The sequence below is a fragment of the Homarus americanus genome, unplaced genomic scaffold (assembly GCF_018991925.1).
Source record: "Homarus americanus isolate GMGI-L3 unplaced genomic scaffold, GMGI_Hamer_2.0 scaffold45388, whole genome shotgun sequence".
NCBI classification, from domain to species: domain Eukaryota; kingdom Metazoa; phylum Arthropoda; class Malacostraca; order Decapoda; family Nephropidae; genus Homarus; species Homarus americanus.
The window spans coordinates 270,319-292,535 of record NW_024747974.1 but is presented as its reverse complement, the minus strand read 5'-3'; positions in this window follow the sequence as shown (position 1 = coordinate 292,535).

The following is a 22,217-nucleotide window of genomic DNA, read 5'->3' as shown; positions in this document are numbered from 1 at the left end:
TGTACTCCCACTAAAAAATTAAACAAAACAATATTATAACACATATCTCAAAGTAGTGATTTGTGTAATGTTTATATGACGAGCTCCTGTAAACGCACTAGTGAAGGCGACCGTACCTCTGTTCCTTTAGTGATAAACTGCGTACTTTACAGGTTGTTATACACGGCTGCAATCATATTATGTTGTGGGAGACGAGTGGGTGTTAATTATACGCATCTGAGACAGGAGACAGGTGAAGCAGCGAGCGACATATGGTAACCAACAAACACAGGAGGTGACAGAAAGAAGCTGTACTCTCTGCCCTGCCATAAACACAACATAAAGTTAACTATCGTGTCTCGGGTATATGGACTGCCTCTGAGTACAGTATATGGCTTACCTGACTCTTCGGTCCTGATCTCGTCAACAGCACCTGTAAGATGAAACACAAATGAGCTTTAAATTGAAGTAAAGATCACTCAAAATAACGTGTATATGTACGGTAAAGATAAAGTACGAGCCACGTAGGATTCTGTAACGTCAGCATAATACTATCAATGACAGTCAGCATTATAATGAACCACTATGTCTCATTAGTCCCAGTCTGTACCACCTTATAGAAGCATAGACAACATGCCTTCAGACAAGACACGACTGGTTGGTGACTTCAGAGAGACAATCAATAGTGCATACTGAAAGGGATGTTAAATGTAAACCCAGACACGTCGTCAAGCTCTCCAAGGTGTAACACATAACGTCTATAAGGAAGTAGTTCATCACGCCGAGGGTTGTAGACGACAGACGTAGATGTAGACCTATATGGAACAGTCTGCCAGGTCAACCAGTGGAAACAAGAACAATAATGGGTTTCAAATTAGACCTGGATACGAGTACAAAACATGGCTGGGATTGTACACACGTACCATCCATTGGCCCTCTTCCTCCCACAATAGTAAATTCTAGTTGGGTTAGGTTAGGATATCGTCTAGGAATCCTAAGTTTCCATACGTCCCATTGAATTAACTGCAGGCGTCCCAACATTCCAACTCGGAGTGTCAGGACATTGCAACTCAAAATGTCAGGAGTCCAGCACAGTTTTCTTACACCTGACGTTATTTTAGTGCCTGCTCACACGGTCATTTAACCCCAATGTTCTTCAACAGTTTCGGTAAGACGAGACTAGACGAGGTTTATGTAAGTCGTTCTGGAGGGTAAAGGTCACCCCAAAAAAGACAAACGCTTTAAATACCTCGAGGCTCTACATCATATTACGTGATGGTGATGTCAGTGACCATATGGAGCCTTTCTTTAGGTTATGGCAGATATATCTCAAAGTACTACACGTAGGTGAATATAAGCCCCAACACAAGTATGGCAAAGCGATACCAAGCATTGTCCAGCTGGGAACCGACGACTACTCATAATCACACAACTAATACAGGGTGGATCAGATTACACCCAACTTCGTAAATCAGACAACCAATATGAAATGAATCTGAGTGGCACAAACCTTTAGCTCCTAACTTTGTTGCACTACAGTATAGCATTTGCTGCCATGAACACATTACTTGAGTCTTTGCCAGTGCATTCAACATCCATCAACTGCATTCCTTCTTTATTTAATACCTCAGCTACAACAGAAGTTTCATTTGACGTCTCTATTACCCACGTTCTCTGACACTTTCATTTGACGTCTCTATTACCCACGTTCTCTGACACTTCCATTTGACGTCTCTTATTATCCACGTTCTCTGACACTTTCATTTGACGTCTCTCTTACCCACGTTCTCTGACACTTCCATTTGACGTCTCTCTTACCCACGTTCTCTGACACTTCCATTTGACGTCTCTCTTACCACGTTCTCTGACACTTCCATTTGACGTCTCTATTACCCACGTTCTCTGACACTTTCATTTGACGTCTCTATTACCCACGTTCTCTGACACTTCCATTTGACGTCTCTTATTATCCACGTTCACTCTGACACTCAATCAGTTTAGGCATCTTAACAAGTTCCTCAGTAGCATTAGTTCATCTTATTTATATTGTTTCCATGTGTTCTAAAGGTATTTGGAACAGCTAGTAAGGTATTTGAAGCATATATATAACACATTTTCTTCACCCTTATTGTATTTAGGCATGAATGAATAATTGGCTCTGTAACCAGGTAAAGGCTCACCTGACATTCGAGTTTGACCAGACAGCCAAGAAAAAAAACCGAAGGAAAATTAAAACGGTAATAAAAAATCAACACAGTATAAATAAAGTAATACCTTCTAGAAAATATTAAATAGCAAGATGTACTAAAAAATCTTGTAAAATACCAAGACAAATTTAAAATACACAAAAGAAAGGTAAAAACTAGAAAAAAAATTCCCAAAATTGTGTCAAAAAATTTCTTACAGCTAATACACATACCCCTACACCTGTACAGTTGATGGTGGAGGGGAGTGAGGGTGGATGAGTGGTGAAGAGGTGGATGTGGAAGAGGTGGATGGTGAGGGAGTGGAAGAGGTGGATGGTAGAGGGGTGAAAGTGGTGGATGGTGAGGGTGGATGGTGGAAGAAGGTGGATGGTGAGGAGTGAAAGGTGGATGGTGAGGAGTGGAAGAGGTGGATGGTGAGGAGGTGGATGGTGAGGTGGAAGAGGTGGATGGTGAGGAATTGGAAGAGGTGGAGGTGGAAGAGGAGGTGAAGAGGGTGGATGGTGGAGGGAGTGAAGAAAGGTGGGTGGTGAGGGAATGAAAGAGGTGGATGGTGGAGGGGTGAAGAGGTGGATGGTGAGGAAAGGTGGATGGGAAAGAGGTGGATGGTGGATGGAGTGAAAGAGGTGGATGGTGAGGGTGGATGGAGGTGGATGAGGAGTGGAAGGGTGGATGGTGAGGAGTGGAAGGGTGGATGGTGGAGAGGAGTGAAAGAGGTGGATGGTGGAGGGTGAAAGGGGTGGATGGTAGAGGGAGTGGAAGGGTGGATGGTGGAGGAGTGAAAGAGGTGGGTGGTGAGGAGTGGAAGAGAGGTGGATGGTGGTGGATGGTGAGGGGGGAGTGAAAGGGTGGATGGTGAGAGGAATTAGAAAGGGAGGTGGATGGTGAGGAGTGAAAGAGGTGGATGGTGAGGAGGTAGAAAGAGGTGGATGGTGGAGAGTAAGAAAGAGGTGGATGGTGGGAGTGAAAGAGGTGGATGGTGAGGGTGGAAGGGTGGATGGTGGAGAGTGAAAGAGGTGGATGGTGAGGGAGTGGAAGTGGATGGTAGGAGAAAGTGGATGGTGGAGGAGTGAAAGAGGTGGATGGTGAGGAGTGAGTGGAAGGGTGGATGGTGAGGAGTGAAAGGAGGTGGATGGTGGAGGGGGTGAAAGAGGGTGGATGGTGAGGGAGTAGAAAGGGTGAGAATTGAAAGAGGTGGATGGTGAGGAGTGGAAGTTGGATGGTGAGGGTGGATGAAAGGGTGGATGGTGGAGGGAGTGAAAGAGGTGGATGGTGAGGGGGTGGAAGAGGTGGATGGTGAGGAGTGAAAGAGGTGGATGGTGAGGGGTGAAAGAAGAGGTGGATGGTGGAGGGAGAAAGGGTGGATGGTGAGAGTGGAAGGTGGATGGTGAGGAGTGAAAGGGTGGATGAGGTGAAATGGTGGGTGGTGAGTGGAAGGGTGGATGGTGAGGGGTGGAAGGGTGGATGGTGGAGGGAGCAATTGGATGGTGGAGGGAGTGAAGGGTGGATGGTGAGAGAAAGGGATGGTGAGGAGTGGAAGAGGTGGATGGTGAGGGGAAGAGGTGGATGTGAGAGGGAGTGAAAGGGTGGATGGTGGAGGGGTGAAAGGGGTGGATGGTGAGGAGTGGAAGGGTGGATGGTGAGGAGTGAAAGGGTGGATGGTGGAGGTGAAAAAGGTGGATGGTGGAGGGAGTGAAAGAGGTGGATGGTGGAGGGAGTGAAAGAGGTGGATGGTGAGGAGTGAAAGAGGTGGATGGTGGAGGGAGTGAAAGAGGTGGATAGTAGAGGGAGTGAAAGAGGTGGATGGTGGAGGGAGTGAAAGAGGTGGATGGTGGAGGGAGTGAAAGAGGTGGATGGTGAGGAGTGAAAGAGGTGGATGGATGTGGGGGGGGGGCAAAGCTGGCCACCAATCCGTGACCAAAAGCTACAATAAAAGACTGTGGAAATATTGGTTCGTTTGACGTGTGTGACCGTGTTATCTTGTGACGCATAATAGATACAAAAACCTGCCTTATGAGAAAGGCTTCCACAGCCCCCTCGGCACGGGTTAATGTAGTGGAAAATGTGGATTTGGTTTTGCTTGTACCGCCAAGTGACCAAATGAATCATAGAAAACTGTCCCCAGCGAGCGAGTTTGGAGGGACAACTAAACCAATTCTTCTATTTTCTCATTGCATCTAATCTGCCATTGATCCAAACTCCGGACAAGCACACTACTAATACTCTAAACATCTCATTAATATTTTTTTTCAATTTATCAAATCATTTTTGAGAAGTATTCAAACAAAGTCTTAAAACAGGGAACGAAACCAAGTGAGAAAGAGCCGTAGAGGAGGTAGCACCAGGGCTCGCCACGGTGTTGTTTTTGCCTGGGCGACTCCCAATGAATATGGAATCACTTTATGTCGGATAATGTAGTTGTGTGTCGACGCCGGGTATTTTGGTGTTAGATAATGGCGTTTTTCCTCCGCCGTATCATTTGATAGAGACAGAGTGAGGGGTGGAGGGTTCTGAGGCGGCGTGGGAAGCCTGCCGGGATGAAGAGAAGGCGTGACTAGCCCCCCCCACCCCCTCCATCCATCCCTCTATCACTCCCCATCCCCCCTACCACCACGACTCTCATAAAGCAGCCATCCCTCATCAACTGCTGCACTGAATGGTTGATGCAGTCACGATCTAACGCTGTGATTGGGTAATGCAGTTAGGACTTGATGCAATAATGGCTGCTTGATGCACACGATTGTTTGACACACTGGGTTAGTGCATGACGTGGGAGTTTACGATTGGTGGAGGCAGCAATGACATAATGCAGTAAGGGTTAAATTCTGTAACTGTCTTGTTACTGGACGACACACTAACCTGTTACAGTGATTGGTCGACACACTAACTTGTTACAGTGATTGATCGAAACTAACTTGTTACAGTGATTGATCTACACTAACTTGTTACAGTGATTGATCTACACTAACTTGTTACAGTGATTGGTCTACACTAACTTGTTACAGTGATTGGGGTTTGTTTGGTTCGGTTCGTGGGTTTGTTCGGTTGGGGGCTTTGTTTGGTTCGGTTCGTGGGTTTGTTCGGTTGGGGGCTTTGTTTGGTTCGGTTGGGGGCTTTGTTTGGTTCGGTTCGTGGGTTTGTTTATCTACATAACTGTTACCATTTACGATTTTTATCCAATGTTTATATCTGATTGACCACCAACTACAACATGCACTTATCAACACTGAGTAAAAATCACGTTTAACGCTGACGATAAGCTCCCACTTACCTGGTTGCTCTAACATCCCAAATTATGAACCTCGGGATGAGTTAACGAGTTGTATGACCCAGTGTCGAAGAATAATTCGAGAAGACCGGACAACTCGCCAACTGCACTGGCTAACCATTACCCCGGAGCACGATCCGCAAACTAACACCCAGGTTTCCGTAGTTCCACCCTGTCCAAGGATCGAACCCGGGTCCAGTTGACCATTACACCACATTACCCATCAGATCACCAGAGTCCACAGACCAAGTAAAGTGGCCGGCACTGTACTAGACCACGTTCACTTTCCAATGTGTAAAGTTAGGTACTGTAACTTCGCCCACAAACCATAATAGACTCTCAGGACAAGAGGACAGTTTAGTTTTATGTTACTTGACAGAACCGACAGTTTGTCCGGCATATTGATCGGTTCTCTTTCTCGCCGTTACTACCTTCTCATCTTATATTGCTTGTTTATTGTTAGGTTAGGTTTACACAGCAGCGTCCACAATTTTCATTCCATCTTCAAGAAAATTTCACTGATGGTCTACCGAAAGCTTCAGATTAGCCTAGTTGTATTTCGAGCTTGTCATGTTACTAGGAGAAGTATCTAAGTTAATCCCCATATATTAGTAAATTAATAAGTTTAACAGATAGACACACACACACACACACATGTTCACTACGACTCCCTTGATGAACCGTCCCGGACGTCCACAACACCAACTCATCCTAGCGAGTAAATACCAACCCTAGTAAAACTCGCTTTAAAAAATGTCTTTAAATCACAATACACGGTCACTGTTACTTAAATAATAAGTCAAATGTTACATAATAGTTCCTGGGGTAAATAGTATAACCTTTTCTTATACTTGGATACCTTAAGTTAAGACAGAACTAACCCTGATCCTCGGCGACCAGAGTTAAATGATACAGGGGGCAGTATATCACCTGACTCAGCAACTAGTCCAAATTATTACGAATCCGGACAGTTGTTGTCAAGAATGTGGAGAGACTTTCTCGTCCAAATCTAATGAGGGGAGATTTAGTCCTTAAAGATCAAGTGCAGTATTTCAGATTCGCCAATAGAGGGCGCCAGCTGCTAGAAAGTTAAAGCTTCATAATAACGGTTTACATTCCATAGTCTTTCCAACTTCATGTATTCTGATAAACTATGTATCAAACAGCATTGATGAATGTTGTTGTTATGGGTGAGATATAAGGTAATTAATGTATCCTCCGGGGTTACTGTACTGTACTTATATCTCATATAAAGTAAAGGAAGCCAACAGTTGGTCATTACTGAGCCAGTGTTTTACCTGATACAGCAGATGGAGACCACTACCCTCTTGACCACACCAACACCCGTAAATATAGCGAAGTCTTGTTTTGTAGAGAACATTTGGCTCCCAATTATGGCAGACAGTTACGACTTATCCAGCATTACACTGAGGCTGCTGCTGGTAAGTTACTGTTTTACAGGACTGCAGATAACACAGGTTGTGCCCAAGTAAAAGCTGGTGACATTTATCTTTATAATTAGTGATTATTTTGTTTGGCCAAAAAATAACATAATTGTTTTCTCATAATAAACGTGAGTCAACAGTACAGGACGTGTGCTGGTATACAACTACTGTAAACAAATCTGAGTTGTAGCTATAAGGAGGTGAACACACAGACAGACACACGCACGGACGCACGCACACACACACACACACGTATCTAGAGGAAAAAGCAGAGATTCAATATAGTATTATATTTAAACAAGGTGAAATGCCTAGATTTCTGAAAACCAGCAGCAGTGGAAAAATTTATAGACTAACGGAGACAAATGAATATGGTTTTGCGAGGAGCTGGACACACGCCACGTCCCAGTTGGAATCATTGTGTTATTATAAGTTTCCGGAACTCTTGTTGTTGTCCCTAAGTCTCCACAACATTACTCCAAGAAGATAATGTTCACGTTACTTATATACTATTGTCCCTCACTAATTAACATTTGGATTAACGTGGAAGAAAGGTGGAGTGGAGAGTCTTGCCAGGCATGATGAAGGGAGGGCGTGGCGATGGGCGCGTGTTTCAGGCAACCGCGGCCACTCTGCTCACACAAGCAATTTTCACCTCTCCGAGATAATTGCTACAAGGACTTTGCCACGGAAGGGGTGGGGAGCTGGCGTGAGTGATCATAAGCCACCACATAGTATTTTGACCCCTCAGTCACTTGGCTGTATGGCCGGTAACCGCTCACCCCTCGCTGGTCAAGAGGTGCTAATGATGCGTGTTTATAATGGCCTCCGTCGCTCTCAAGATCAGTCCTTCGGTTACAGTTACATCCACACAGATTTTGGACGGCTATGAGGTAAACACCAAAACTCTACGGCACCAACGTTACCACCAATGATAACCCAGCAAAGTAGGATCCCGTGTGACGTGGCAAGCTGTGACTGGTGGAGAAAGTTGTGGGTAATGGTGATGTGAGAGTGGAGGGTGGCGCGTCATCAGTGAGGGAGCGGCGGTGAGGGTGAGTGGACGGGGCGGGGCTGGAGGGCATCTGTCCCCGGCTCGCTGCTCCTCCTCCTTCCCTCCTACACAAAAATTAGTGACGTCTATATATTTTTCTGTGAAGTTTTCTTTTAAAGACACAAGTCCACAGTGTTTGAATACAATGCCAAAAAAAAAAATAGACTGAGGCTTCTTTTCCATACGTACTTTGGAATTAAACAAATAAATCAAACTAATAATATGACATCAAACCAATCTTCTTGAAACATAACTTTGTATTTTTCCATTAAGCTGACCCAACCATATAATAATCATGTTTCTAAGTCACCATTCTCTCCCCCACACCTAAGACTTATACCTCACTCATCAACAATATACTGCACCCAACTTGGACGATTCCATTTGGTCAATCGGCTGTTTTATGCGATTTAACCTAACCTAACCAACCCTGACCTAACCAATCCTGACCTAACAAACCCTAGTCTAAATTTACTTGAACGTGTAAGTGGTGATGGCAAAACTGTACATAGAACATCACCATAACAGCCCCTCATAACACAACCCTCATAACAGCCCCACATAACAGCCCCACATAACAGCCCCTCATAACAGCCCCACATAACAGTCCCACATAACAGCCCCTCATTAGGATTCATGCCTCGTCAAAACATAAGTTGCTGAGATCTTTATAAAACCGAGCTTCTTCATCCATCACCACCACAGCACACCATCACCACCACAACACACCATCACCACAGCACACCATCACCACCACAACACACCATCACCATCACAACACCCATCATCATAACACTCATCACCACAACACCCATCACCAACACCACAACAACCACCATCACCACAACATCCATCACCAACACCACAACAACCACCATCACCACAACACCCATCACCACCACAACAACCACCATCACCACAACATCCATCACCAACACCACAACAACCACCATCACCACAACATCCATCACCAACACCACAACAACCACCATCACCACAACACCCATCACCACCACAACACCAATGATCAGAGAGAGAGAGAGAGAGAGAGAGAGAGAGAGAGAGAGAGAGATATAACCAGTTAATGTCCCAGATTCTCTTCTACATAATACTGAGACACCTTGAAACAATAGCCAGCAGTACCGACAAACAGCTGTACTTAACAAATTAACATAAATGCCCCTCTCGATCTCCAAGCTTGTAACAAAATAATTCTCTCTTGATCACCACCAGTTGTGTATGTTTCCACGCCCTCTCTGGCTATCATCACAGTCTAGTCTAATTAATTTCACATTTTTTCCCCCCCCCCCAGACAAAAGATGTTTAGATTTTCACAAGCTTCTGTCCTAAATCTCTCATTGCCCTTCGTATCTGTCTACCCTTTGGCTCGGTCCTCTCGTGACACACCATCCTACAGGTCAACCATCTCAACCAGGGGGTAAAATAGATGATCTCTAGGCACAATAATACAAACTATAAATGAAGAGCATCAACATGTTCCTGTGTTAGTCCTCATAATATTTAACAAGTTACGAGTCTATTCACAGTATTGTCCCGGACGCATTTTGAGTCTTCTTAATACTGCATGTCGTCACGCCATCAGAGCTGCCAGACACTCACATAATTTACTCTTATTTACTGCACCTCTCTGCAATGCAAATATGCACCACGAACTTAGATATATTTTACCTATTCAATAACTGTGGTCTAATGCGAGGAAAAAAGAGCAACGTAAGCATTAGAATCTCTATGAACAGGATATAACCTAACCTAACCTAACCTAACCTTACCTAACCTGGGGAGGGCGCACTTGATGAAGGACCGTACATTATGGTAGTCGCTCTCAACCCAGTGGTGGCGTGACGTTACGGGTTCCCATAGAAAGTGTGTATAAGACTATAAACTGCCAAGTATAGCGACCCTCAGGATGGGAAGCGTAATGCTGTACATTATATATCCACTAGGTTCCCCACCCCAGTAACCATATATACTGATAACCTTACGAATATATATCTGTCTTCAGAAAGCTCCCGGTAACACAGAATAGTGATAAGAAAACAGTAAAATTAAACATGTGGAAAATATTGTTCATTTGAGAAGTAACAGCAGTTCTGGTGGTAGATGTTAAAGATTAATCAAAACGCAGAACAGGTCAAGCAAAACGACTCCTTACGAGTAATAATTCAGCCAGTCAATAATTTCGGTTCACGAGAAGATTACTGAAATGGAACGTACTGTGGGGTGAGTACTGCGGCTGTGGGGGAGAGAAGAGTTTAGCTGTCAACAAACACCAACAAATTAGATGTAATAAGAAAGACTAGACGAATAACGACAGTTTATACCAGACATTTATAAAGAAGATCGGGTATGGTGGTATTTAATTCAGGCGGATAATGGTATGGATATTAATGGGTAGAATTAAGGGAAGCAGATAGGGAAGATAAAGAGGGAGATGGAGGAATAAGATGGTTAGTTAGGGACCATTAGATACTAAACCCGGGGTAGGTGGGTCATGGTCACCAATCCTCAGAGTGGTGGGCCGTGGTCACCAACCCTCAGAGTGGTGGGCCGTGGTCACCAACCCTCAGAGTGGTGGGTTATGGTCACCAACCCTCAGAGTGGTGGGTCATGGTCACCAACCCTCAGAGTGGTGGGTTATGGTCACCAACCCTCAGAGTGGTGGGTCATGGTCACCAACCCTCAGAGTGGTGGGCTATGGTCACCAACCCTCAAGAGTGGTGGCTATGGTCACCAACCCTCAGAGTGGGTGGGTGTCACCAACCCTCAGAGTGGTGGGTCATGGTCACCAACCCTCAGAGTGGTGGGTCATGGTCACCAACCCTCAAGTGGTGGGTCATGGTCACCAACCCTCAGAGTGGTGGGTCGTGGTCACCAACCCTCAGAGTGGTGGGCCATGGTCACCAACCCTCAGAGTGGTGGGTCATGGTCACCAACCCTCAAGTGGTGGGTCATGGTCACCAGCCTCAGAGTGGTGGGCTATGGTCACCAACCCTCAGAGTGGTGGGCTATGGTCACCAACCCTCAGAGTGGTGGGCCATGGTCCCCACCCTCAGAGTGGTGGGCCGCCAACCCTCAGAGTGGTGGGTCATGGTCACCAACCCTCAGAGTGATGGGCCATGGTCACCAACCCTCAGGTGGTGGGTCATGGTCACCAACCCTCAGAGTGGTGGGCTATGGTCACCAACCTCAGGTGGTGGGCTATGGTGCAACACCTCAGAGTGGTGGGTCATGGTCACCCAACCCTCAGAGTGGTGGGCTATGGTCACCCAACCCTCAAGTGGTGGGTCATGGTCACCAACCCTCAGAGTGGTGGGCCATGGTCACCAACCCTCCAAGTGGTGGGCCATGGTCACCAACCCTCAAGTGGTGGGCCATGGTCACCAACCCTCAGAGTGGTGGGTCATGGTCACCAACCCTCAGAGTGGTGGGCCATGGTCACCAACCCTCAGAGTGGTGGGCCATGGTCACCAACCCTCAGAGTGGTGGTCATGGTCACCAACCCTCAGAGTGGTGGGTCATGGTCACCAACCCTCAGAGTGGTGGGCATGGTCACCAACCCTCAGAGTGGTGGGCCGTGGTCACCAACCCTCAGAGTGGTGGGTCATGGTCACCAACCCTCAGGTGGTGGTCATGGTCACCAACCCTCAGAGTGGTGGGCCATGGTCACCAACCCTCAGAGTGATGGGCTATGGTCACCAACCCTCAGAGTGGTGGGCCATGGTCACCAACCTCAGAGTGGTGGGTCATGGTCACCAACCCTCAGAGTGGTGGGTCATGGTCACCAACCCTCAGAGTGGTGGGTCTGGTCCAACCCTCAGAGTGGTGGTTCATGGTCACCAACCCTCAGAGTGGTGGGTCATGGTCACCAACCCTCAGAGTGGGTCATGTCACCAACCCTCAGAGTGATGGGTCATGGTCACCAACCCTCAGAGTGGTGGGTCATGGTCACCAACCCTCAAGTGGTCATGGTCACCAACCCTCAGAGTGGTGGGTCATGGTCACCAACCCTCAGAGTGGTGGGTCATGGTCACCAACCCTCAGAGTGGTGGGCCATGGTCACCAACCCTCAGAGTGGTGGGCTATGGTCACCAACCCTCAGAGTGGTGGGCCATGGTCACCAACCCTCAGAGTGGTGGTCATGGTCACCAACCCTCAAGTGGTGGGTCATGGTCACCAACCCTCAGAGTGGTGGGCCATGGTCACCAACCCTCAAGTGGTGGTCATGGTCACCAACCCTCAGAGTGGTGGGTCATGGTCACCAACCCTCAGAGTGGTGGGTCATGGTCACCAACCTCAGAGTGGTGGGTCATGGTCACCAACCCTCAGAGTGGTGGGTCAGGTCACCAACCCTCAGAGTGGTGGGTCATGGTCACCCAACCCTCAGAGTGGTGGTTCATGGTCACCAACCCTCAGAGTGGTGGGCCATGGTCCCAACCCCTCAGAGTGGTGGGCCATGGTCCCAACCCTCAAGTGGAGGGCCGTGGTCACCAACCCTCAGAGTGGTGGGTCATGGTCACCAACCTCAGAGTGGTGGGCCATGGTCACCAACCCTCAGAGTGGTGGGCCATGGTCACCAACCCTCAGAGTGGTGGGCCGTGGTCACCAACACTCAGAGTGATGGGCTATGGTCACCAACCCTCAGAGTGGTGGGCCGCAGTCAACCCTCAGAGTGATGGGCTATGGTCACCAACCCTCAGAGTGGTGGGTCATGGTCACCAACCCTCAAGTGGAGGGCCGTGGTCACCAACCCTCCAGTGGTGGGCCATGGTCACCAACCCTCAGAGTGGTGGGTCATGGTCACCAACCCTCAGAGTGGTGGGTCATGGTCACCAACCCTCAGAGTGGTGGGCCATGGTCACCAACCCTCAGAGTGGTGGGCCATGGTCACCAACCTCAGTGTGGTGGGCCGTAGTAACCAACCCTCAGGATTCTGTTCGTTTTCACTCTATAAAGACATGAGTATTGATCACATGATTTATCTAGACTTAAAAAAAAAAGTAATAAATAATCTGACGTAAACATCGTCTCGTCGTGAATCAACAGCACCAGTTTGGGTCAGTGTCGTCACGGCCTGAAAAACCCTTAAAAGGAGAGCTCGTTTACCAGGGACATATAAATTGGGACCTCGTAAAATCAGGTGTAGGGTCCCAAATTTTATGGACCCGGACCACACTAGGGTGGAACCGAACCCCTGATTGGAACCGAACCCAATAAAACCTATTTTAAGTGTAATTACTGGCGATTCTAAGCATAAAAATAATGAGAATCCGAATTATCTTCTTTTTCGTTATATAGGACCGGGATTCCATGGTTATTGTAAACAAAATTTGAAGTGTCGGCGTCTTCGTCCAAGGGCTCATAGTATACCCGAGTTGTGGGCCATACGGGGCTTAAAACACCGTACAAGACACCAAGGGAAAAGCAGAATTTGTTTACCAGGCAACAATTGTTCTCCACTGATACTCGATGTTCCTTGTCTGGCACCGGCTCATGGGGCAAAATGACTAACTTACAAACTAGGGCGGCAGAAACATCTTTACCTGCCCCTCCCCACCCTCCTTATGACACAAAGGTGGATTCTCAAATTGTCTTTATTAATTTCCCCCTTAACCAGTACATGCAATACAGTAGGAAGGCCCCTAACTGGATCGCTTTATCTACGACACAAAGATGGAAATGAAAGGTCAGTCTATACCCAGAGTCACACGTCTCATAGATCATCCTCATCTTTTATTAATGTGCGAAAGAATCTCTGACGAGCCAAAATTAACACACACACACACACACACACGTCCAAATGCTTAGAGCATATTGACAAGTAGAACACTGATCTCTCATCCCTGGACAGTGGGGGCCCCCTGCCTTGCATTGCACACACTTCAAATTGCATAGAAATTTCTTACGAGCCAAACTACGTCAAGTTGTTCAATTGTCACTCCCAAACTGTCTACTGTGCTGTGTCCTTTTCTGATATTGTTTAGAATATAGCTAAAAATGTAGTTATACTTAGATAAATGAAAATATCAATTGTAAAAATTAAAAGTAATAGATTTTTTTAACCAAAGAGTGGTGTTGTGTGTATCATTAAAACTGTGATGTAGCCGAGTATTGCAGAATTTTAGAGCAAATTATTTGTATTGATAGTAAGCTGTACTTATTCTCTATTTTATTAGTGACAGTAAATATTTAAGTTAAAGAATAAAGAAAATGAAATCTAATGCTTACTTATGTCGTCATATTTCTGCCTGACACACACAAGACATTGTAGATCGTAAACCTTAGCTTATATCTTGTTGAAAATAAATATTAACGTTTATATTAAACTATATTACTGGCCCAAAAACTGTGATATTTTCCTTGTTAACTCAAGATAGAGTGAGCTCACTTGGCTTGCCTCATTCCGGAAAACATAAGTGAATTTCCCGGTTCAGATGGTTGAAATTTTATTACTACTACGACAAAAATATTGTATGAATGAATAAAGATAAGAAACATACCTTAAATGATAACAGAAGTAATTGTTAATTGAAGATGAGGCTCACAGCACAGACAGCAGTCGTCATCGAAGTCGGAGCTGTGACGTCAACATTCCAATAATGTTTCAAGTTCATAACAGTGTTGTGAAAGTTCATTTATCCGTATTAACACTTCTTTTAATTGTTCTTATCAAAAAAAATAATATAATTCGACGTAGACATCTGTAATATAAAGTACTGGAAGAACTTTCATAAAATATAATGATGATTATTATTTGTCGTGAGGCAGCTATCGAGTGGGGGTAGCCACCCGATGTTTCCAACATTTCAGGGATATGCGTATGGTTCCCTTCCGATACCTCGTTTATCGGGATGACTATTAATAGACAAGCACGAACACTATCAATTGGCATTGTGCTTCGTAATGACTATCAATACAGCCCTAAACCGTGCGTCCGTAACTCGTAAAATTCTAACTTGTGCGTCTGTAACTCTTAAAATCCTATCCTGTGCGTACAGAAAACACGAACATCTAGAACATCTATACTAGAACTAGAATTCATAGAAGGTCTAGAACATATGTGCGATAAGTACAACTGTACATCTAGAACACGTGTGCGTCTTGTGAGTGTATGCATCTAAAACGTGAGCGTCCTGAACACATGTATGTCAAGAACAAGTTAATGTGTGTCAAAATCACGTGAGCCCAGAGCACCAGTACGTCTACAACACCTGTCTCGTCGTTACTGTCTGCTGGAGCGAGTGTCTCTTTAACTAGACCAGTCTATTATTACTTATATTTTCACCTTCGTCTTAAAATCACATTGATACCTGTGGACTAACTTCCTCACAGGTACAAGCTGCAGAACACCATTTATCTCCACCACGGAACACGGGAGAGAAATAACTCATCCTCGCCATTATATAGTCAAGATCATCAACTCCACGTTCAACCTCTCCACGTTTAATTGAAGAAAATTTTATCTGCATTCATTTTAAAATTCATCGTATTTTTTTTAACGTTTATGTTGTAAAATTTGATGCACTATTTTAGAGACGTGTTGAAGTGTGCTTTTAACTAGATCATTCGGTGAGTACATGATTAGTAGACCAATATTTTCCAAGTTTTATGGCGTAACTTCTGGATTTAAGTTTTATTTAATCTTATATGAGTCTGTTTGGTAAAGTAGGACTGTTTCCTAATTCCAAATAGAGATAAAAACATTAGAACATTTTCCCCAACATTCAATCTGCTCCCGAGGGGATTGTTACAACACTCTGGGAAGGTAGGTTAATATTATCTCAATTTTGCTTCGTCCTCCCTGCCGCAGTCTCTCAGCCAGCCTGCAACTTCAACCCATAACTTCAATGCACAGTTTCTCTCTCGATATTTCACCAGTTCCTCTGTTATTCCCTTTCCTCTGCCGTCCCTCGTTTGCCAGTTTATATCTCCCCCCCAACCTTGTGTGGCTCCTCTTGCCTCGGTCAGCACAAGAAGTGGTGGACGGTGGTGAGTATGGCAGCCAAGATCACTTGGTTCTTATTGTTATCTTTGATGGTTACAAAACTTCCGTCGCCAGGATTAATCCAGTTATTTATCATCTCGTTTGTTCCTTACCAACGAATTTAGGGCAAAAATCACAGAAAAGATCACTACAATGGGCAGTAAAAGCAAGGAGCTGCAGCCAGCGTCGAATAGCGTCGATCAAAGTGGACCGCCGGTAGCCCGCGTCTCCATTACCATATTTTTGTGGGTTAAACGCCCGTCAATTGGAACCGGGCCCGTGGGACCTCTTTACACCCGCCTCAGTTACCACCAACCAAACACATCTTCACTTTTAATTCATTTCAGCAAAACAACAATAACTGTTACTTTAAGGTACTACCATGCATCACCAGAGTGCATCAGTGTGTTACTATTACACGGATGAAGGAAAGAAGCCTTAAGGGAAAATAAGGAGGGTGAATGTGGCAGTAGGGTGACGGGGTTCCTGGCGGCCAGATTTATGTGCTGCTGGGCGTTGCGGGAAGCTGGCGAGCGTTTCCCTTGTAATCCTCGCCTAATGTGTCCTCAGGCAGGCCACCACCCGCCGGCGACGCTGCCAGGGACACGGTCCCCCTACCACGCTCCTCCACCACCATACCTACCATTTACCCTTTAAAGTGGATGTCCTCATTGCTACTTGTGATTTTTATCTGCCGTTAACAAAATAATGTTGTCACGAACGTATTACAACACTCAAATTAAAACTGTTTTTCTTTTTCTTTTATCCTCTTCCCCACTGATCGACTCGTTAGCCGCTTGGGCGATCGGTCACGTCTCTGCCACGCACTGTTGGCAAGTACTGGGCATGCACCGGCTCCTGAATGTACCTGAACCTGCTCCAGTGTTGGTGAATCCTTGTCTTGAAAGAGCTCACACTCGGTGCCGTCACAACACTCTCTGGCAGATTGTTCCAAGAGTTCACAGCTCTCACTCCGAAAAAGTTTGCCCTCACAGTTTTCTGGACTTGTGGCTACCTCAACCTTTATTCTACCCAAATGAATACCGAGTGAGTGAGTGAGTAAGGTGTGAGTGTGAGTAAGGAGTAGTTGAGTAAGAAATGAAGGTAAATGAGTGACAGTGAATGAATGTGTGACAGTGAGTGAATGACGTGACTGAGTGAGTGAATGAAGTGACTGAGTGAATGAATGAGTGACAGTGAGTGAATGTGTGACAGTGAGTGAATGTGTGACAGTGAGTGAATGAAGTGACTGAGTGAATGAATGAGTGAAAAGTGAGTGAATGAGTGACAGTGGTGAATGTGTGACAATGAGTGTGGACAAGGGTGAGTGGAGGTGAGGACAAGGGGTGTGTGGAGGTGAGGGACAGGGTGTGTGTGGAGGTGAGGGACAAGGGGTGTGTGGAGGTGAGGACAGAAGGGTGTGTGGAGGTGAGAGGACAAGGGTGTGTGGAGGTGAAGACAAGGGGTGTGTGGAGGGGGAGGACAAGGGTATGTGGAGGGGGGGAGGACAGGGGTGTGTGGAGGTGAGGACAGGGGGTGTGTGGGTGAAGGGGTGTGTGGAGGGGGAGGACAAGGGTGTGTGGGGTGAGGACAAGGGTGTGTGGAGGTGAAGACAAGGGTGTGTGGAGGTGAGGAAAATGAAATCTTTGGTCATATGATTAGGCATGAGGGGAAATTAACATATAGTAATGGGCAAAGTTGAGGGTAGGAGGGCCAGGGAAGGCAGAGACTGGGATAGATGGATGGATGAATGGATAGAATTACTATTCGTGTCCCCCCGAGAGATGAAAACCTCTTAGAATTAGTGGAAACAGCCTGAGGACGTTTAGAGTAGAGGACTGTGGTCGCCAACCCTCAGATAACAGAATGGTTATTTTGACTGATTTGAATGACTTTCACGTTGGGGAGGGAGGGGTGGGGTCCTATGTCAAGCTCTGGCGGCTGTTACACGATTGAGGACGGATGAAAGGTAGTTTGATACTGTAGAAGTTATTGTAAAATGAACCTGGCTAATAGTACAACCACGACACACTACAGGTGTATAGATGTGGTTGGCATCCCTCACTTCTAAATAACTGACGCAAATATAATTGCATTATTAATCCAAGTATCTACCTTATAATGCTATCCACACTGTACAATAACAGACGCTACCTGTGTGATCAAGCAGGTACTCACAAAACACATTCTACTCTCATGAAATAAGATAAAAGAATATGATATTACGGATAATAATCGATATAATCCAGCAACCAAGTAACCTACCATCCTTCTCAATTCGATATCCAAATGTGATGAGCTTTTGACATCCCACATTTTCCTTCTTTCCGGTAGATAGAAGGAAAGCCCCCGCAGACAATTGAGGACACACACATGGAGACGATCCTGTTAATCCCATCATGTCTCCATATCATGTTTGGTCTTCATCTGATATTTACCCACACATGTTGTTAGCTCTGGCAGTTATTACAATAGTATACAGAGCATATTAGTCTGGAAAGCACTGTGAACAGAGGGGGGCCGAGGCTACAGTATCTATGACTGGGGAACTGACCATCAGGGAACATCGATCTGTACACACACACACACACACACACATACACACACACACACAGTATCGTCTACACTGATAACTCAATTTCTAATCAGCGAAAACAACAATACCGACATGAAAAAAAAATTGCCTTTTCAAACTCGCACAACAAGACTAAGGCGAATTAAAATGATAAAAATATTCACACTGTTTAGTTTCATGTGGTATATGAACAGGAATTATGATAGCGATACTTATGATGCAGTCACGACGATAGAAAGAGGATCTTTTTCTGTACTAGCAAGGGAGGACTACTGAACACTAGAGCACACATGGTTCTCAAGAGCTACTGTACACTAGTAGAACTGAAAGGGGATTGACTTTTGTGAACTTGAAGGCCTGAGTTACTTACCACGTTGGTGTGTACATTAGCTAAAACAACTATCTGTGCTGGTGGTGGTCGATATGCTCCGAAATTTTACGCGTGACTAGTGACAGCCCTCATATACCAATAGTTTTCGTCCATGGTCTCATATTTTGTCCCACAAAGTATGCACAGATAGTTGTTTTAGCTAATATACAAACTACGAAAAAACAGGCATTAGTAAGATCTAAAGGTATTGTGAACCGATGTATGAAGTTTAATCCACAGCGAACGTCATTTAGCTGGTGGTGGGAGCAGGAGGGGGTCAAGGGCAGTTAATGGTGGGTGACTGTCAGCGATTATTGACAAACCGAACCATTACTGCTACAGTTAGCGTTAGTTGATGGTGCCTCCCTCAACTGTTGGGGGCATTGTAGAGAGAATCAGTATTATCAGGGGTGGTGTTGAGGGTGGTGTTGAGGTGGTGTTGAGGTGGTGTTGAGGTGGTGAGGTGGTGTTGTTGAGGTGGTGGCTGAGGAGAGTGTGAGTGTGAGGGAGGTGGTGTTGAGGGGAGAGGTGCGGAGGGAGGTGCGGAGGAGGGGGTGGTGAGAGGAGGGATGAGGAGGAGGGAGCGGAGGAGGGAGGAGGGAGGAAGGATAGGGAGGAGGAGAGGGGGCCAGGGGGAGGGAGATGGGGGAGAAAAGGAGGTAAGAGAGGTGTTGGGGGAGGTGAGGAGAGTGGAAATGCTGTGTGGGGGGAGGTGAGGAGGGGGAGATGTCAATGTCTACCAAGTATTTAGTTCATAAGACCACACTATCAGTACACTACGAGGCTCACAACTGAATGATAAAAAAAAAGTGAAACGAGTTACCAAGTATAGGAAGATATTCATAAACAATATAAACAAATTGAAAAACAAAAAGTATACGATGACATTATTTCCACCAATGGGGAAGTTATAGATCTGTGACGTCACATAGAACACGTGACGTATACGCTTCCAAGAGGGAGTTTGTTAACAGTATAAAATCAAAGGTTGGTATGACACGTGAACCCTTTATTATACAGGTAATATCACGGAATAAGTTGAAAAAACCTGCCTCTCAAACCTACAATATCTATCAGTGGGGTCAGGAAGGGCGACTAAACACATGTAAAAATCATAGTTACAAAAGATAAACGGAGAGGAAATGTAAGTCATCTACGGACATGACACAAGGGGACACAAACCATAAACGAAGAGAGAGTTTGTTTACGGCACAAAAACAGAGAAGCAGCTGATGGCTAGAGGAGTCCCCCGCGGAACAATTTAGAGGTGGCGGACAGACAGAGAGCGTTGGTCCGCGAGCTGAGCCTGGTGGAGACCCTTCCTTTAATCTCCGTCTTTCATCTGTATTTACACTTTAACATTCCTTCTAATATGGATAGTCTTGACTAGTGGTAACTTTAGTGGTCAGAGAAATCTATTGATAATATACACACAAATTACCTTACAACCAACGTGTATTTATTCTTTAAAAAAGGTCAGTGTCTCTCCGTTCAATTTCGGTGAACGAAAATGTGTTAGAATGACGTGTAGGAAAGACGAGGGCTGGGTGTAGCTGCGGGCGGGCGCCGCCTGATTGCTGATGGTGAAATATGAAGCTCAGACCCACACACTCTGACCCGCCACGCATAAATTTTGATCAGGATATCGCATCAAAAAGGGGGCGATCGTTTATGGCTGGCACTGACTGGTGGCCGCGACCACTCACCCTCTAGTACACCTAACTTCTCTCTACAGTCTGTGTCTCTCTACAGCATACTACACTTCAATATTTTCTACATAAACTTCTCCTTCCTTATAACTAACTACAAGTCACGACAGATCTGCGACTCATCACCATAATATACAACATTTCTTCCTCCCATCTGTCAACATGTCCCTCCACTCCAAACATCTTGGGGCTGTCACCAACCCTCCCAGATTTAGTATCCATCCCAGGACACAGATTTATTTCACCCCCCTCCCCCCCCCTTACACAAGTTCCTGCCTCCCCATTACAATACAGTTACAGCTTCATCATCTCCGTGTCAACAATATACAATGCTCCTATATTAAAATCCAAACATGAAACTTAAATTACTGGAGAAAAACAAAGGTGTGTGTGTGAAATATAAGAAGACCTGTTCATCACAACTGTGCATCAAACTAACATTCAGGATCCCCCCAAAAAAATCGCAGAGGCAGAGTGGTGGAAGGAAGCGACCCAGAAGCGGTGTGGTAATAAAATTCTATACAGTAAAACATCCAGCCATATGAAGTACTTAAACACGTAGAAACATTATAACTGGTGGAGATTACAGGGAAAAACAGTCATTAAGTGTTATGAGGACTACTGGGGGGTCTCACACACACACACACAGGACCTGGCAGGAGGGTATGTGGAGCAGACTCTCTCCCTCACTATAGAATAGGGATAATAAGTAGACTTTCCTGTGTTAGTTTACCATGTGTTTAGTCTCGAGGGTCTCCATATAACACTGTGAATGAAGCTGAACAGTAAGTGTCCCTTAAAACATCTACACTTCTCTCACTCTCTCGTAGAAATTAATGTATTTATCTATAGAGTAACAGTGACTGAGACAACAGGTTAATATAAAGTGGCTACACGATAATTTGACCATACTGCTTCACCACAATTCCAATATGGCAGCTTCAGCTACACGAACAAAATGAGAAATTCCTTACCAAAGAATTATTCCCAGTGGCGGCGAGTTTCCTAATACAGTGCCATCATCCGTCGATAAATGTGTCACCTAAAGAGAAGAAAAGAGACGTTTAGCCTGGCAAGCAAAGATGAAGGGGGAACCTGTGTTCTTACTAAACCAGTAGTTAATAATCGGGTGATTGGTGGAGGATAACTTGAGGTGGTCACACGCTGGTACACCATCACCCCTACACTACACCATCACCTCTACACTACACCATCACCCCTACACTACACTCAGGCTGGCTGACATACGGCAGGTTTTGTGCAGATTCTTAATTACACAAACCTCTCAGATGAAGTAAACCAGTTCATTATCACCTCATCAATTTCCTAAAGATAATTAATCAGACAATTTTTGTGGTGCAGCCGGTGGCGGTGACGGAGGATCAGGGTGGCGTGGCGGCAAAAAAAGGTTTGTTTATCTACGCAAACTGCAGACTTTCCCGTTCTCACCTCACTTGGCTACTGTTTCAGCTCGGGGAGGTACAGCGGCTCTACACTTTTATATCTCTACCACAAAAAAGGGGATTTTGTAGAAAACCCTATAAATATTAACCACAACTACAGCATAACGTTAACTACTCTTAGAGCTCAGGCCACGACCAGGGTAAGTTC